Source organism: Equus caballus, chromosome 8 (genome assembly GCF_041296265.1).
Source record: "Equus caballus isolate H_3958 breed thoroughbred chromosome 8, TB-T2T, whole genome shotgun sequence".
In the NCBI taxonomy this organism is placed as follows: domain Eukaryota; kingdom Metazoa; phylum Chordata; class Mammalia; order Perissodactyla; family Equidae; genus Equus; species Equus caballus.
Genome location: NC_091691.1, coordinates 86832484 through 86848013, shown reverse-complemented (window position 1 = coordinate 86848013; position 15530 = coordinate 86832484). Strand labels below are relative to the sequence as shown.

The 15530-nt window shown below is 46.4% G+C and overlaps 1 protein-coding gene across 4 annotated transcripts in view; it reads left to right on the top strand.

Moving 5' to 3' along the window:
• The first annotated feature begins 2089 nt into the window (after window positions 1–2089).
• The window catches only part of RNF152 (ring finger protein 152), a 77551-nt gene continuing 64110 nt past the window's right edge, over window positions 2090–15530 (top strand). Inside the window, exons 1-2 of one of the 4 annotated variants that reach the window (XM_005612965.4) lie at window positions 2090–2258; window positions 3961–4084. The gene's annotated coding sequence lies outside the window, so the exon portion shown is untranslated. Of the gene's footprint in view, window positions 2259–2450; window positions 2750–3144; window positions 3362–3960; window positions 4085–15530 lie in introns of those variants that run through there. The other 3 variants (XM_023647916.2, XM_023647917.2, XM_023647919.2) reach the window with 3 other exon arrangements.

Sequence of the window (15530 nt, the reverse complement as noted above, 5' to 3'; positions counted from 1 at the left end):
CCTCACTTCCTCCAGCTCTCTATGCAGAAGGCACCTTCTCAGGGGGACCCTCCTTGCCCACGGAGCTGAAATTCCAGCCTTCTTCCAACACGAAGACTTCATAACCCCCTCCCCGCTTGACTTTCTCCCCTTCCCTTTTTCATTCTCCAACAGACAATTTATTTTACTTATTTATTATGTTGTTTATTCTCTGCTTCCTCCATTAGAATCTAAGTTCTTGTGAGGGCAGGAGTTTGGGTCCCCTTTCTTCTCTGGCCTAACCCTAGGGCCAGGTTCTCGGTACATAGTCCGTACTCCAGGAATATTTGTTGAACGACTTCCTGACTATGTGATCCTTATCATGTTCCCTGGGGCTGGGGTTGGGGCCCATCCTGATAACCCTAGTTTTTTAACACCTGGGAAGCTGTCTTGATTTCTTGTCACTGCCACCACGGGCAGTGCCTGAGTGTGGAGGGTATGCCAGAAGCTTTGACCATGCTGCCCGCCAGCTCGCAGCTCTGAACCCTGCCTGCTCCCAGCAGCCTCGCTCCTGCAACTGCCTCCCTAAAGACTCCGTTCCAACGTGTTGGTGCCTGTTCCTCCCCTGACTCAAGCTGTTGTTGCCTGCCCCAGCCCGAGCCCCCAACTAGTCTTAAGAACTGGCCTATCCCAGTCTGCCCCAGTTAATTAACCTTCTCTGTGTGACAGCTGTACAAGACTGGACAGAAGGCAGAACACCCATGATGCTGTGTGAATTAAAATCCCAGCCAGTGGGAATGAATGACTAAGGATGGAAGAGTTTACCCCACACCAGGCTGAATGCTTGAATCCTCCCAAAGAACTGTTTTGAAAGCAGCTGAAAAAAGAGTTTAAACATTTTAGAATAATTACTGATCTCTGAAATTAGCTTCTTAAAAGCAGTCTTTAAAGTCACTCTTGTATAATAATAATATTCCTAGGTTAACTTTCCTAGAAAAATCTTGGAGTGCTACAACTCACCATCTTATTCCAAGCTCCTGGTCAACATCAGAGTTTTCAATACTCTCATTAGCTTCTCATTGAAAAAACAAATTTTATTTTCTGCCCTGAAGTTGAGGCTGAAAATAAAGACTCCTGAAGTCTTCTATTCCAAGGATACCTTAGGCTTTTAAACACACATATAGCTTCCACTCCTGCCAGGTGTACCATAGAGGATGTAACTCAGGTGAACGAAAGGACACAGATCAGCCAGGTGACGGCTTTACCTGGATCCTGGAGAGGACTGACACCCTTCGAGCTTTATCTGTCTCTTGGTGACCGATTTCTGTATATGCTCAGTGACAGCACATTGGGGCATATTATGAACAGGTTTTATTTGTGGGACAAGGAGGGTCAGTGGAGTACATTATGAATTTTACTAAGTCACATAGAGCCCCTGTTGGTTCATATGGTTGCCTTTACATCCTCTGGGCAGAAACACTTCAATGAGCTATTGGGGAGGTTAGAGTGGGAGTTCTTTCCTTGTGTACAAGACAGTAGGACATAAAGACAGTTCTATTCCAGCAGCGGGGAAAGGCTGCACGCTCTGCTGGGTGACTTAAGGGCCACTCAGCCGAACCCTGGTGCTGGAGATCCAGGAAAGTCGGCAGAGTCATAGAATAGAGTTTTGAGTCTTCATTCTGCGTAGAAATCCCTAAAAAAAGGTGCCTGAAAAAAGGCACCAGAGGGCATGGAAACCATCCTCTACCAGCTACCTTTTGCCTCCGTTCTCTTATTTTTGCAGTTACAAGGGGCAGGAGACCATGTCTTTGGATTTTCTTGGAGAAACTAGACACTCTAAGCACGTCCCTAAGGTAGGAGTTAGGTTTCAAGGTGAATAGGTTAGGTCCCAGGACGTCCTGGTGGTTGGCACTGCCGTGCCTCTCCGGACTGGCACCTCTCTGCTCCCCTTCTCCCCGCACCCTATCTGAGGGAGCCAGGTGGTGGGGGATCCATCCGGGCCTCTGTGGATGTGTCCACGAAAGCAGGATCCCACCCTGCCTGGACTACGCGAACTTTTAGGGGCAGCCAAAGATTATCTGTGGTGACGCGGATCCAGGGCAGTTTTTGGAATCGTGACGACCTCAACTTCTCCCTCGCTCAGTCCCGAGGTCCTGAGCTGCAGACCGGTCCTCGCCAGCCTCTGCCCCCACCTCAACCCCGCCCTCCTGCCGGCTCAGCTCGGCCTCCTTTCACACCTGATTCCAGTTCAGGTCCCGCTCGCGCGCCGTGGGAAAGACAACCTCAAGGTCCCGGCTGAGGTTGGACCCTTGGGGGGGGCGAGGCCGAGGGAGCACGCGAGGGAGGGTGGGCAGCTCCTCACCCCGGGGGTGGTTTGCGATTCCGGACAGACAGACCGACGTCCCAGACCAGCGCAGGCGGGAGGGCTGGAGGAGGTGGAGCCGCCGGGGAGGGGCGGTGCCGCGGGGAGCGGAGCCCGGCCTCCCGCCCCCACCCCCTTCGGTGCCTTAGTCTGGGCGGTGACACAAAAAGCTCCCGCTCGGAGCCGAGCGCCTGGCGGCGGTGTCCGACCGGGAGCGCGGAGGGCGGCCGGGCAGGTGGGGCGCGTCCCGAAGGGCCGAGCCGGGAGCTGGGGCTGCAGGCGCCGAAGGCGCGCTCCCGGCGCCCGCCCCACAGCCCGCGGCGCGTGTCTGGCTGAGCGGGGGGCGGGCGCGCCGGGACCACCCCGAGATGCTGCCGCCGCAGCTGCCGCCGCCTCTGTAGGGAGCACCCGAGCCCGCTGCGGAGAGAGGTCTGTGAGTTTCGGTTTGTTTCTCTGCTCTGCCCCTCCCGGGTTCTGGGCGGCGAGAGGGGGGCGAAGGGATGTCTGCGCCCCCAGGGCGGCTGCACCCGGAGCTTGGGAAGCAGGAAAGGGGGGCTGCCTCCTGGCGTATTGGGGTATCTTTTGGATGGTGAGTAGGGGTGCCACAGGGGTCCCGGGGAGAGGAGTGCCGAGCGCGGCGGGGCGGCCCCGGGGCGCAGGGGAGATGGTCCCTGGAGTTGCGTTTCTCCCGAGCGCTGGTGGACTTGGGCTGACGGCGTCTCGGCGGAGTCCTCAGATGCCCCCTGGAGCTCCAGTCCTAGGGAGCTCGTCTCGTGCCCGCGCCGCGCGCGCCCCTGAGATGCACGTGCGTGCGCGCGCGCCCTACTTGCGCCCCCACGCCTCACACACCCCGATGGTCCTCTCGCAAGCCCCTAGTCTAGCGCCTTCCCCACCCCCAGAAGTTGCCCTCGCGCGCCCCTCTGCGGCCACGGGGCACCTCCGGGGAGGAGAGGGCGCAGAGGCGGGCCAGATGTTGGGGGGCTTTTGTGTAGACCCACGCGCCTGGGGCGCTTGCTCCTGGAAGGGCAGCGGCAGGACAAAGTAGGCTGGACTCGTGGGACGCAGCTCGGGAAGCAGCAGTCCCCGATCTCACCTGGGAGTGGGGTCGGGTGGGGGGAGCACCGCACGGTTTTGAAAAGAGTAGAGAAATCGGCGAAACAGAGTGACAATAATTTGATGAGGTGGCAGACAGGGGCAAAGGAAAGAAAGGATGCTCGCGAATGCCGCGCGGGTGTGTGTGTGTGTGTGTGGGCGGGTGACTGGGCGCCCCGCGTTCCCGGATAACCGGGTTTACCTAGTATATTTTGCTAGTGTATATTTGCCCCAAGATGTTATTCTCCGCCTTCTCGGATTTCTTTTTTCTGAGGGATTACAGTTGCTAGTAGAAGCTCTACTGCCAAAGGAGAACTTGGGGGCGGGGGAGACTGCAGAGGAGCGGGGGGAGGTGGTTATTTATCCTATAGAGGCAATTAGGAGGCGTTACGCCCCCTCCGCGGCCCGCCGGCCCGCCATGCCGATGCACCTCAGCCGTCTTCCTCCACCTCCCCCGGGGCCCCCACTCCGCCGCTGACCGGGGAGAGTGCGTGGATCTCTTTCTCTGTTGCGCGTATCTAACCCTTACTGCCTGTATTTCACTGCAGGCTGAACAGAGCTCACGCTCAATTGTGCATCCTGCTTGCCCGCCTCTTGCCTCCCAGACGCGTACCATTTCCACTTGATGTCATCACGCAGAAGGGGGTGAAAGGGACTCGGTGACAGATTCAGGTAACCCCCAATAATCTGGGTAGCCGCCTGGGTGTCTCTGGGTCATTTAGGCCAGCAGGGTTTGCACTGGGCTTTTTGAGTGGTTTCTGCATCACATCATTCCGTTCCTGTCTGTGTGGCAGAGGAGGGGGCCCTGAAACTCCTGGTTCAGAGAAAGAAATTGCAAATGACTTTAAACCTTCCTTTTGAAGAAGTCATTGGGCGCAGGGTGCGTTTGGGGTTGTATAAATTCCACCTGATTTCCTTTGATGGGAATTTTGATACAGTCAGTGCATAGGCACTTGTATCTGAATGTGAGCTTTGGATATATGTATGCCTGCTTTCTTATCTGTGGCAATATATTTTGGCTTCATAACTGAGATATTGTTTATTTAAAAGATGTCATTGTAAGGCTGATTATAAATTTGACCAGGGCTCAATTAGGGCATTGGTCAAATGTGGTGACCTTCTTGTGAAATAATGTCTTTCCTTGTAATAGTGTTTGCAATATCAAGAAGGACACGCCAGCAGTAAGTTACTGGGAGATGGAAGGGAAGGGTGGGGTGGGAGGAGCACAAGGAGAAAAGGGAGCTTTAGTTAAGTTTCCGTTTATATAGCCATGAACCATTAGGCTCTCATTCTGCGTTGTATCTTTGGGTCGTTGGTTCTTTTCCAAAAACTCTGGGCTGTTCTTTTCTTTCCAAGGATAGTTCTGTTTTGCTGTCAGCCTAACCAGATCAGGGGTTATCTTGATAGAGCTCAATGAAACCGTAACCTTCAGACAGATCGGGGCACCTTGGCATTGTCTCCTAGAGGGCAGAGTCCTGGCGTCCTGCACAAGTAGGAGGGACTAAGGATGGTTGTGGAAATGGACTCGAGGTTTGCCTTGCAGGAAGAAGGCATTGCCGAGGGCCAAAGGCTCCTGGAGCCCTCTTGCACTGCAGCAGCAGCATCAGCGTATCTGTGACAGATTCTCTCTTCACCATTTTCCCCCCAAATCCCTTGAAACATAAAATTTAGAAACTTGAGAGATTTGTCATTCACCTCTAAGGTAGTTTTATTTTGAAAGGTGACTTTCAAAAACCTAAGTGACACTGGCATTTTTCCTTCCACTCAAAGCATTCAGGAATCCCTAGGAGTGGTGAGTTATCTAGTCCCGGCTGAAACAAAGCCCAACGCTTTAGAAAGATCAGATTTGCAATGTGTTGGGAGAGAGGTATTTTGACAAGTAATTTTTGTGTCAGCAATAATGCAGGGTGTGTGCTGTGTTCCTGCAAGAGGAAAAGCCACGTGATGGGGTAATAGGGAGTATAATAATGCAATAGAAACAAAGGGTGTGGTTTTTTTTTAATAGAAAAAATAAATACCTCACACACAGAATTCCACATGGGAAAACAGCTGCCCGCGCATGTAAATGCACGTCCAAGAACAAAGATCGCCATAGTGCAGTGTTAGGTTTCGCTGTGGTTTTGAATTGTGTACAGTAAGAAATCATAGTAAAGTGTTGTACTGATGTTGAATTTTTTTTTTAGGTGCAGGCTCCCCACCCCCGAGATGTCTGCAGGAGTGTGGTTAGCTTTAGGTTGGACAAGCCCTAGAGGTTATGAGACCAACCTTTGCCTCCTGTGCCCGAGTCCTTCCTACAATGCTCATTTGATTCATTTAATAGCAGATGTTTATCAAGCACCTGATAGGTAACAGGCTCTGTGGAAGGTGCCAAGGGGTGGGGTGGGGGCGTGTGGAGACATAAAAATGAACCACCTTCAGGGAGTTTACAGGTTGAGGGAGACATGAAGGCCTGATTCCGGTTAAGTTCCATGGAAGCTAGACAGAGAGGAACGGAGTGGTATTGGACTTCTGAGGAAGGAGGCTAGGATCATTCAGCCTCTACTTGAATGCCTCTTTCATTGGGGAGCTCACTACTTTGTAAATGACTGGACCTGTTGTCAGAAGGTGACCTTTTCTTCATAGTCTTTAAACTCCTCAGCTGGGTTCCACATGAATGGTTAGATTTCCTCATTGTTGAGAGGTCATTCTGTTTTCACTCCTTATTCCCTGAGTTGTTTGAACCTGTCTATCCTGTTGGCACCCTCTACATTTCGAGGTATTATTCAGTCCCGGCTGCACTTGAATTTTGAAACAAATTCTGCTGTTCTGGATTATTTGATTTAGAAAACAGATGGGGTGGGGGAATTTTTGCAGCTTTCTCTCTTTTTTAAACAGTGATGTATCAGCAAGATAGGTTAAGTTGCGCTGCAGTAACAAATCACCTCCAAATCCCAGTGGCTACGTACAGCTTCTTTCTTTCCCGTGCTGTGTATCCAGCGTGGTCAGCAGGTGGGCCCTGTTCGTCAGAGTCACTCAAGGGCCCAAACTGAGGGAGGTGGGATCTTGAGGGTGCTTGCAAGATCACTGCAGCATTGGAGAGGAAACCAGAGAATCTTGCTCTGGTAATGACATGATCTGACCCAGCAGTGACTTCATTGCCTCACCCAGAACTAGTCCTATGACCCCATTTAACCACAATTTCATATTTATTCTACTGAAAAAGGGAAAACAGGCTATAGGTGGACAGTGCTAATGACTTCCACAAGTGGTGTGCCTGGCCGAGAGTGTGTTGCTGCCAGGCCTAACTCGGTGCTTTGTGGGCATCATTGTTACATGACTATTGATTGAATGAATGAATGATAAATATCTTAAAGCATCTGGTCCTACCCCAACACGTTACTTACTGATATGTTGGTATTATATTTCCTAATATGATTGTACACTGGTCATCTAATAAAAAATGATGATTTTCTTTTTTTTGCCTGCTTTGAGTACTTGTTTACTCTGAAGTGCTAGGCCAGGAGATATTTCCAAGGCTGGTTCTAGGAGGTTCGGTGCTTAGCGTTATGTAATAGAGAGGTGTTACTCACAGACTTTCTCTCCCTGCCCATCTGCCTCTTGTCTAAGACTTCCTGAGTTTGTTTGGAACAGCCCAGGGGAGAAAAAGAATGGCAGTGGGCCTGGCATCACCCAGAAGGTGGCCTCACGTAGCAAAGACTGCAGGGCATCAGAGGGCACCTGGAGAGGGCAGGCATGGGTGTAGTGTAGCCTTGGGTCACCCTCTTGTTACTTTGATGTTTAGAAAAAGCAGTTTGGACAAGAGGCTTTTTCTGGTCTCAAGACTAGTAGACCACCCAGAGAGTTCTGAGGCATTTGTACTTCCATCAGTGGCCCTCCTGGCTGTGAAGGTGGTAAGTTTTAAAGCCCTCCTTGCTGCACTCTCCCTAAAAATACTTGGGTGCTGTGGAACAGGCATTGCAAGGGCCTGTGGATTAAACAGTGGGTGGCTTGTGGAGAGATTTTGCTGTGGAAAGGGCTGGCCACTCAAATATCTTTATTCATGTTGTGATAAATGCATGCGTAGATTAGAATTTTCAGGATTTGATAAATACTTTAGCATAAACATAAGCATGGAATTTAACAAAATAATATTGCTTCTATCTCAATAATCACCTCGTTGAACATATTTTTAATAAAGACAGCTCTCTGTAGGCAGGTAATGTGGTAAACTGACTGTTAGCCCCCAAGACACAGTGACTAGAGGACGTGAACATTGGCCTAAGGATACAGAGGCTGCCTTTTGGTCCATCTTCAGTTGAGTGACAAGATATTGCATCCAAAGGGGTTCTGATGTGGGAGATGAGCAGCAGGAAGAACCAGATGTAGACCATCCAAGACCTCCAAGAACCAATTGAGGGTGCCTGTGGTTGGGCTAAAGGAGAGGCACAAACTGAGCAAGAGGGAAAATTAAGCCTGAGGGACTAGTCTTGAAGTATATTTGAGAAGCTCCAAAACACATTTCTATATTTAGTTTGGGCTCTGAGTGTCTATCACTTTAATTTCGTAACAAAGTTGGCTGTCCAGGTAGAGGACACTTGTGGAGTGAGTGTGGCTCCTGGCCCTGACTGTTGCAATGTTGTGGAAACCTGAAAGGAGGAAGACATTGGTTTTCTTGCTTCTTCCTTCATGGCTTCATGAGCTATGCTGTGTGTTCTGGAGTCTGCCTCAATAATTGAAGTCACAGTTTGGATAAAATAAGTATTTGTTTTATGTTTAAGGATTTTCTACTTCTGGTTGACTTACTATCATTGTAAGATATAAAGAGGGAGGCCTCAAGTAGTGTATATGTGACTTGCATTTCCTTTGGGTAGTTCTTGAGGCCTGTGCTTTCCTGGCTTAGACCCTATATGACTGCTGAGGCCTAGATACATCTTTGTAGTGTTATGGGGGGCTGCTTGTGATCTCCTGGGAGTGGAGGGGGTATGCCCTATTTACCGCTTGATTCATTAACTCCTGCATAGATAAAACTCATTGCCAACATCCTGTGTGATAAAAGTTATTCTGACATCACATGGGTTTCCTGGGGCATCAGACTTCATGCAAGGAAGGGATTGATCAAAGGCGGATGTGTTGCTCGTAGGGGCAAAGTCATGATGAAGTGGAATCTACGAGTGCTGTGTTCTGTGCTTGCATTTTCTTTTCCTACTCCCCCTACCCCCATCTTATTCCTACCTACCAAGGAAATGTAACTTTTCTGCCTTGATTTCCATTTATAAATCCAGATAATCACACTTAATGTGCTCCTCACTGAGGTTCTGCAAGAACGGATGAGATTTTGATCGTCAAAATCTTTGATGATCAAAGATTTCAGATTTGACAAAGATGTCAAATAGTTTGACAGAGACTGTGGAAATAGAGAGCATTGTTATTAATATTGCTGTTTTGCTTACAACAGATTAACCGTCTCTCCTTAGTGACAGTTCCCATATCTCCCTTAATTTTCATCCCCACTGCTGGCTGCGTCCTAGCCGAGAACCTTATTTCTCTCTGGGCTATTAGAATGGGTACCCTCACCTCCTGGCTTTCCCATCCCCAATCTGTATAACAAAATATTGTCACGCTTAGGACAGTAGGTCATTTTAATTGTTCATTCCCTTGCTTAATAACCTTCAGTGGCTTCTGTTTTTTTGGGATGAGCTTCATGTTCTTTAGTCTTTCCTTTGAAGTTTTCCCCAGGTTAACCCCAGACTTCTTGTCCAAGCTTGACTTTTGTTCTGCCTGACTTTAAAACACTACCTTAGCTGGCCTGGTTAAGCCACTATTCTCCAAAAATGCTTTGTATAGCCACTTTCTTAATTCTCTGATATCCTGTGGCCCACAGTGTCCTCTCCCTATACCCCATTGTTAAAAGTGCAGCTTAGCTCTTAACACTTCTAAAAATCTAACTCCTTCACTTTAGCCCTTAGCCATCCTTCACTCCTCCAGAGTTCTCTGGCAAGATTGCCTCCATCTCTTGTGTGATTCAACATTCATTCATTCTACAAAGAACACCTATCATAGATTGTCTTGTAATATCGCCTAAGACTCAAGTATCTTTTTCTTTCTGTTTGATTGCAAAGAACAGAAACCCATTCAAACTAGTTCACACAAAGGGAGGTATATTGAAAAGATGTCCCAGGATATCTTTTATCATCAAGCCACATATCACAAGAGTCCTAGTGAATGGGATTCTTCCAGTCATCGTTCAGCTGGGGGAAAGAGTGAATGAGGTGGACACTTGCCTTCAAGGGGGCCTGCAGCCTGGCAGATGAGACTGGGAGATTGAGACCAGCAGGATCTCAGTTCCTTCGAAAGCTCCTTAAAGATGAAGACTGGATGAGGTTTGGCCTTATTTTGTATTCCCCACCATGTTTGTACATAGTGAGGGCTCAGTAAATACTCAATCATCGATGAGTTTTTGACAACACAAAAATGATTGTGACCTACTGTGAGAAAGGAATTTTAGATACTTTTAGCCTGTAGACTTAAAAGAAGTTAAGAAGAGAGAAGCTTATTTTTAAGAGCTTCGCCTGCTTGCATTAATAGTGATTAAATGTTGAATTAAATTAGAGTTGCCAGGCTGCAGTGTTCACACCAATGATTGGGAGGTGAGCATTCTCATTGAGAGTCATCATTCTAATAAATGAATTATTATTGATGGTCTGTTTTTCAACTTCACTTTGCCTGCTGCTTCCAAAACAACAATAAAACAAACTAAAAAGCCCCTCTCCTTGGTGACATATATAGAAAGCAGCATTAGAACTTTATACCCCACCAGGCCACCCCACAGTCTAAAGGAGCAGATTTTGCTGTTTGGGTTTGACACAAGTGGGTGACAATTGCCCACAACTGTGGCCACATCTCCCTTCGCAATTAACTTGTGGCGTAAATGCCTTTGTGATAGACATCTGGTTTACCTACCCCTTTTGGTTTTGGAATACAGATTCACGTGATAGAGACTCTTTACCACTCAGAATGCTTGATCATTATGGATAGTGTTATTATGAAAGAGGAAATGTGTTCAGCTGCTTGCAGAAGATGGCCAGGAATACATTAACATTAAAATAATGTTCTCAGTTTGATGGAGAGTGAATGGAGCTGAGATAAATGTCTCAAAAACAAAGCATCTGGTGTGAGGTCCTTTTGCAGTTGTGTTGCTCCAGGGTAGATTTCCAAATTGCTTCCCTCCAGGTTAATATGACATTAAAAGTGGTTAGAGAGCACGTGGATAGATCTCTGTATTTTAAGAGAATTTGCCTCTTTGTTGCATGAGACATAAGGGTTTACTGTCATTTTAAGGGAGTAATAGCTAATTCTACCATGCAGGTAGAGAGCCATTCTTAACTGGGGTAAGTACCTTTCCATCCACTCCTGCTCTGTCACACTAACACTTCAGAAACCTAGGGTAGGAATCTATCTATTCACCTCTGGTGGTAGGTAAAATAGCATTTGAAACACTGAACATCAATGACTTAAACCCTGTATTAGGTATACCATTGTATTTAGTAAATTTATTCAAATATTGGGTGCCTACTGTTTGTCAGGCACAATTCTACCAACTGAAATCCCTGCCTTGCTGTAGCTTAATGCGTAAACTTAACTCCTAATTAATTAAGTTTTCTGGGTTTTTTTTTTGTTTGCAATGGCAAAGCTAAAAGGAGAGAGAATAAAAGAAATGTATCTGATATTCTTCTTTCTCAATTCTTGATCCCTCACCATAGATGTCCACCTTACTCAATCCTAATTCGGTTGAGTGGTTAAAAAAAGGAATTTTTGAAGAGAGATGAGTTTGGGTTCAAATGTGAGCTCTGCCGTAATGACCTTGAGTCAATAAGGTCTGACCGAACCTTGGTTTCTTCATTTGGAAAATGGAGGACAGTCAACCTCATTGAGTTATTATGAGAGTAAGTGAGATCATTTATACAAAGTACTTAGTGTGCTGCCCTACGCATTGTGAGCACTACATAATGGCAGCTATCTTAATGTCCATTTTATTTAGCATCTACCATCCACCAGTCTTGGTGCTGGATTCTGGGAATCTCGGGGTGAATAGTCATGGTCTAAACTGAAGAAGCTCTTAAATTGGCCAAGGAGATAGCCGCATCCAAATAACTACAGCCTTCGGCATTTATATGAGGATTTCTTCTGTATGTCATTGTCATTGGAGTCTTGTCATTGGAAAGTCTTTGTACAGCTTTGCTTAAATACTGTGGAGTTTAAAAGTGATAGCTCTCAAGAGGAAGCTGGAGGAAGCTGGGGGAAGCTGTGAGGTTCTAAGATAGCAGGCAACCCAGGCCTTTCTTAAAGGGCATAGCCTCCTTTGTCCTTTGACCTCGCTCCTCCCAGGCAAACGAAGGCCCTCCTATAATGGACCGCTCTTTCTTAGGGTCTGGTTTCTTGGGACTAGAGTTGATATCCAACCTCTTAATCTCAAGTTCATGTGCCAGATGTGCAGTAAGCCAAACACTGAGACATCATGCTTGGAGATGGAGAAAGGTTTATTTGAATTGGCCAAGACAAGAAGGCAGGAGCATGAGTGCTCTCAAATCTACCTTAACAAGAGAAGAAGGCAGGGAATTTTATAGAGCTAAGGGGTGTGGCAGGAGGAGTTTCAGGGAAACAAGGGGGTAATCCATGTTTCTTTCACTCCAGAAAGCCCCTGGGCAATGGAACTTCTGGGCATCAATGGCAGCTGGGGGCTGGTTATCTGCTGATCCTTGAAGACATTCTCTTTCTTCTGTAAAACAAGCCCATAAATCCTTGTGAGCCTTGAGTTACCCCTTCAAGTTAAATAGAAGACAGCAAATTGGAGGATTAATTTCTTTTCATAACAAGGTCAAAAGGTAATCTTACTGAATATTTACAGTAACCCTCCAGGTACCCAACTTCAGAGTGACCTATCGAATCACTTTGTTCAGGACTAAGTGAATACCTGGGTCAAAGGACTTTTTGTTTTAAAACCAGAGCAGTCCCAGGAAAACCGGGACATGTTGGTCACCCTATGTAGGGGTCCTGTCCTTGTTCTGTGATTGTTTTTTGGCATCCTGAAGCAGGCTTTGTGGACGTTTTACAGGGTTAGAGATACAAATATCCTAAGAGGCAGGCGAGAATGGGGCAAGATAAGACGGGAGAAGGCAGCTGGTTTTGTTAATCTCTTTATTTATGAATCAGCTTTTTAGCATGGGATCTTTATTATCATCAGCATCATCATCATTTTTTTTTTTTTTTAAAGAAGAGAGTGTTTTAATAAAGGCAAGAGAACTAGACTATACAATATAAATGTAAAGTTAATGGGATCTTTAGAAAATTCCCCTTCAACAGTGGTAGTTGCTGTGGCTGGCAGGATTGTTGCACAGGGCTTGGTACACAGTAGGCACTCTGTAAATACTTGTTTAAGGAATGGTGGAATCAGTTTAATCTTCAGAAATAACTTTGAGAGTTGGGTTCCTGTTCAGGCTGGATTGCTAATTGTAGTGGGATTTCAATCTGGGTCCTTCCATAGCTCATTTGAAAATGCATAAACCTAGATCCTCTCTGGCTTCCTGGTTGCACTGATATTCGGAGCATACTTATGTGTAAGCTCTTCTTGACTTTTTTTCTTCTTGACAGAACCACATGGTGCTAGCAGATGAGTTGCTTTGTCTTTTGTTTGCAGCCAGGATGCTCATGTTGTAAGCCTGACAGTAGTGTGGGCTGTGATGGGGGTGCTGTGTGCACAGTGCCCAGTGCTTTCCTCTCAAAGATATGGGAGGGATTTCCTGATGAGTCTATTAATACCAAGTGGGGGCTGGGAAGGGAACCAGGCCTGCCTCCATAACCACTGAGTGGAGATATCTGGAGCCCGCCCTCCAACTAGGCTCCAGTTTGCTGGCATTCCTTCTCTCCATTCCTAACACGTGGGATTGATGGCAATGCATAAGGCTCCTGGATAAGCCACAGATTTTTCTAATCTTTAGCTGATACCTCAAATAACACTTTGTGTTCTGTTTCTTCTTGAGAACTGTAATTGTTTATCTGAGGATGGTAGCTTGGTGCGGACAGGACCTGCAGCAAGTTGCCAGAAACAGTAATTAGCTTGCTGGTTGCCAGTTCTGTAAATTTCATGCACGTAGCGCCTGAAGGCAATTGCCAGACATTCACGTCACCCTTTCGGTCAGATTCCCGTGTCATCAGTATGCGTGCCGAGATAGTATTTCATTTATGTTCCTGATAAGCCAGATTTCTTCATGCTCTATTACTTCACCTAAGAAAAAGGTAAATACCTTGTCTACGAAAGGGGAATCTTTTAGGCAAACAGAATTCATGTAATAAATTCCCTTTCTTTCTTTCTTTTTTTTTTGTTTTGTTTTTCAAAGGGTTTTTTTTTTTTTAAAGATTGGCACCTGGGCTAACAACTGTGGCCAATCTTCCTTTTTTTTAAGGATTGGCACCTGGGCTAACAGCTGTTGGCAATCTTTGTTTTTTTTTAATGCTTTATTTCCCAACCGCCCCCCCTTCCCCCCCCACCCCCGCCCCGGCACCCGGTACATAGTTGTATATCTTAGTTGCAGTTCCTTCTAGTTGTGGGATGTGGGATGCCGCCTCAACGTGGCCTGAGGAGCGGTGCCATGTCCGCGCCCAGGATCCGAACCCTGGGCCGCCGCAGCAGAGTGTGCGAACTTAACCACTCGGCCACGGAGCCGGCCCCTCCCTTTATTTCTATATACAAAATGCTAAATGTTAGTTCAAAGAGTTAGTGTTTCTCTGCTGGATCAGTCATTTACTTTTTTCCCCAATAGTGGAGTTACAGCTATCAAAAGTTCATCACTCCTACACCTTGAGTTTATATCAAAATAATATCGCAAAATAAGTATCGCATCTCATGGCTGTCGTACTCCCTACAAGAAGTTCGTTGATTTACAAGGGAAAATGTCTTCACTAAATGTGTCAGATTTCACCCCAGACTTCTTACACCTTATTTGTGGAACCTGACCATGGAGATGCCAAACCCTCTCTTTGATGAGCTCCTTAAAATAACATTCTTAGGGTTAAGTCCAGTCTGCAATGGGAATTGAAAAAGAGATACTATCCAGACAGGTTAGAATTCCTTGTAAATTAGGAGGGGAGTGATAATTAATTTTGAAGTCTAACAAACGTGGTTCAGCGTCGTTCTTCTAATTGTCTCGGCTTTCATTATATTCCCTGTCCTTCACTTGTTGCAAAGGGCTACGCCATTAGATTCTGTCACCACTTTTAGTAAAGGTGAATGGGACTTCACTTAGACTAGAACCCTTGACATGGGTTGTTCACCCGCAATCTGGAATTCTTGTCTCAACACAGAAGGAAGCAGTTCTGAACAGCCTGACTCTCCTCTGGGTTCTGGAGTCCGCTTCCCTCATTCAGCTTCTCCTTCGAGATTCTGACTTGTAAAGAAACAAATTTCTTCCTTTTATGAGGCTTTTTACTTCTAGGTGATGGCTGTTGTTCAATATAATCTATAGTACTTAACAGCTAAATACACTTTGTTTTCGGAAAGCTGATCACAGTGAAAATAAGAAGAGTAGAGAGAGGGGCAACACTCTGAGGGAGGAAATGAGTAGAGAGAATAATGGAGGTACATAATTGTGTAGGAGTATGTATTTTTAAAAATTCGATTTTAGTTTCAAAATCAAGAATAGCTGTTGTTTACGTGGTGATATTGGTTTCGTAATTAAAAGCATCTTGCCCAAAGCAAATTGAAGTTGTTATTAATAATGTTCTGTAAAATGACATGGAAGTTTGTCAGGTATTTTCCTTCCCAAACTCTGTTGGATTCCACAATGTATTTCATGGGAACTGAGAGACAATTTTGGGGGGCAAGGGGATAACTGCAGTACAAAGATAAAGATAGTGTTTATTATATGCATCAGGCTCAGTCCTAAGTGCTTTACGTACATTATCTGGGAGGCAGGCGATCCTGCAAAGTTAGGTGTCTTGTCCAACATCACGTGGCGAGTTGATGCCAGAGCCGGGATATCAACCTGGACAGTCTGTGCTCTTAACTGCAGTCTGGGAGTCACGTTCACAGCTGGGATTAGGGATCAAAAGAAACGAAAACTCTTTTTTTTTTTAAAAAAAAATA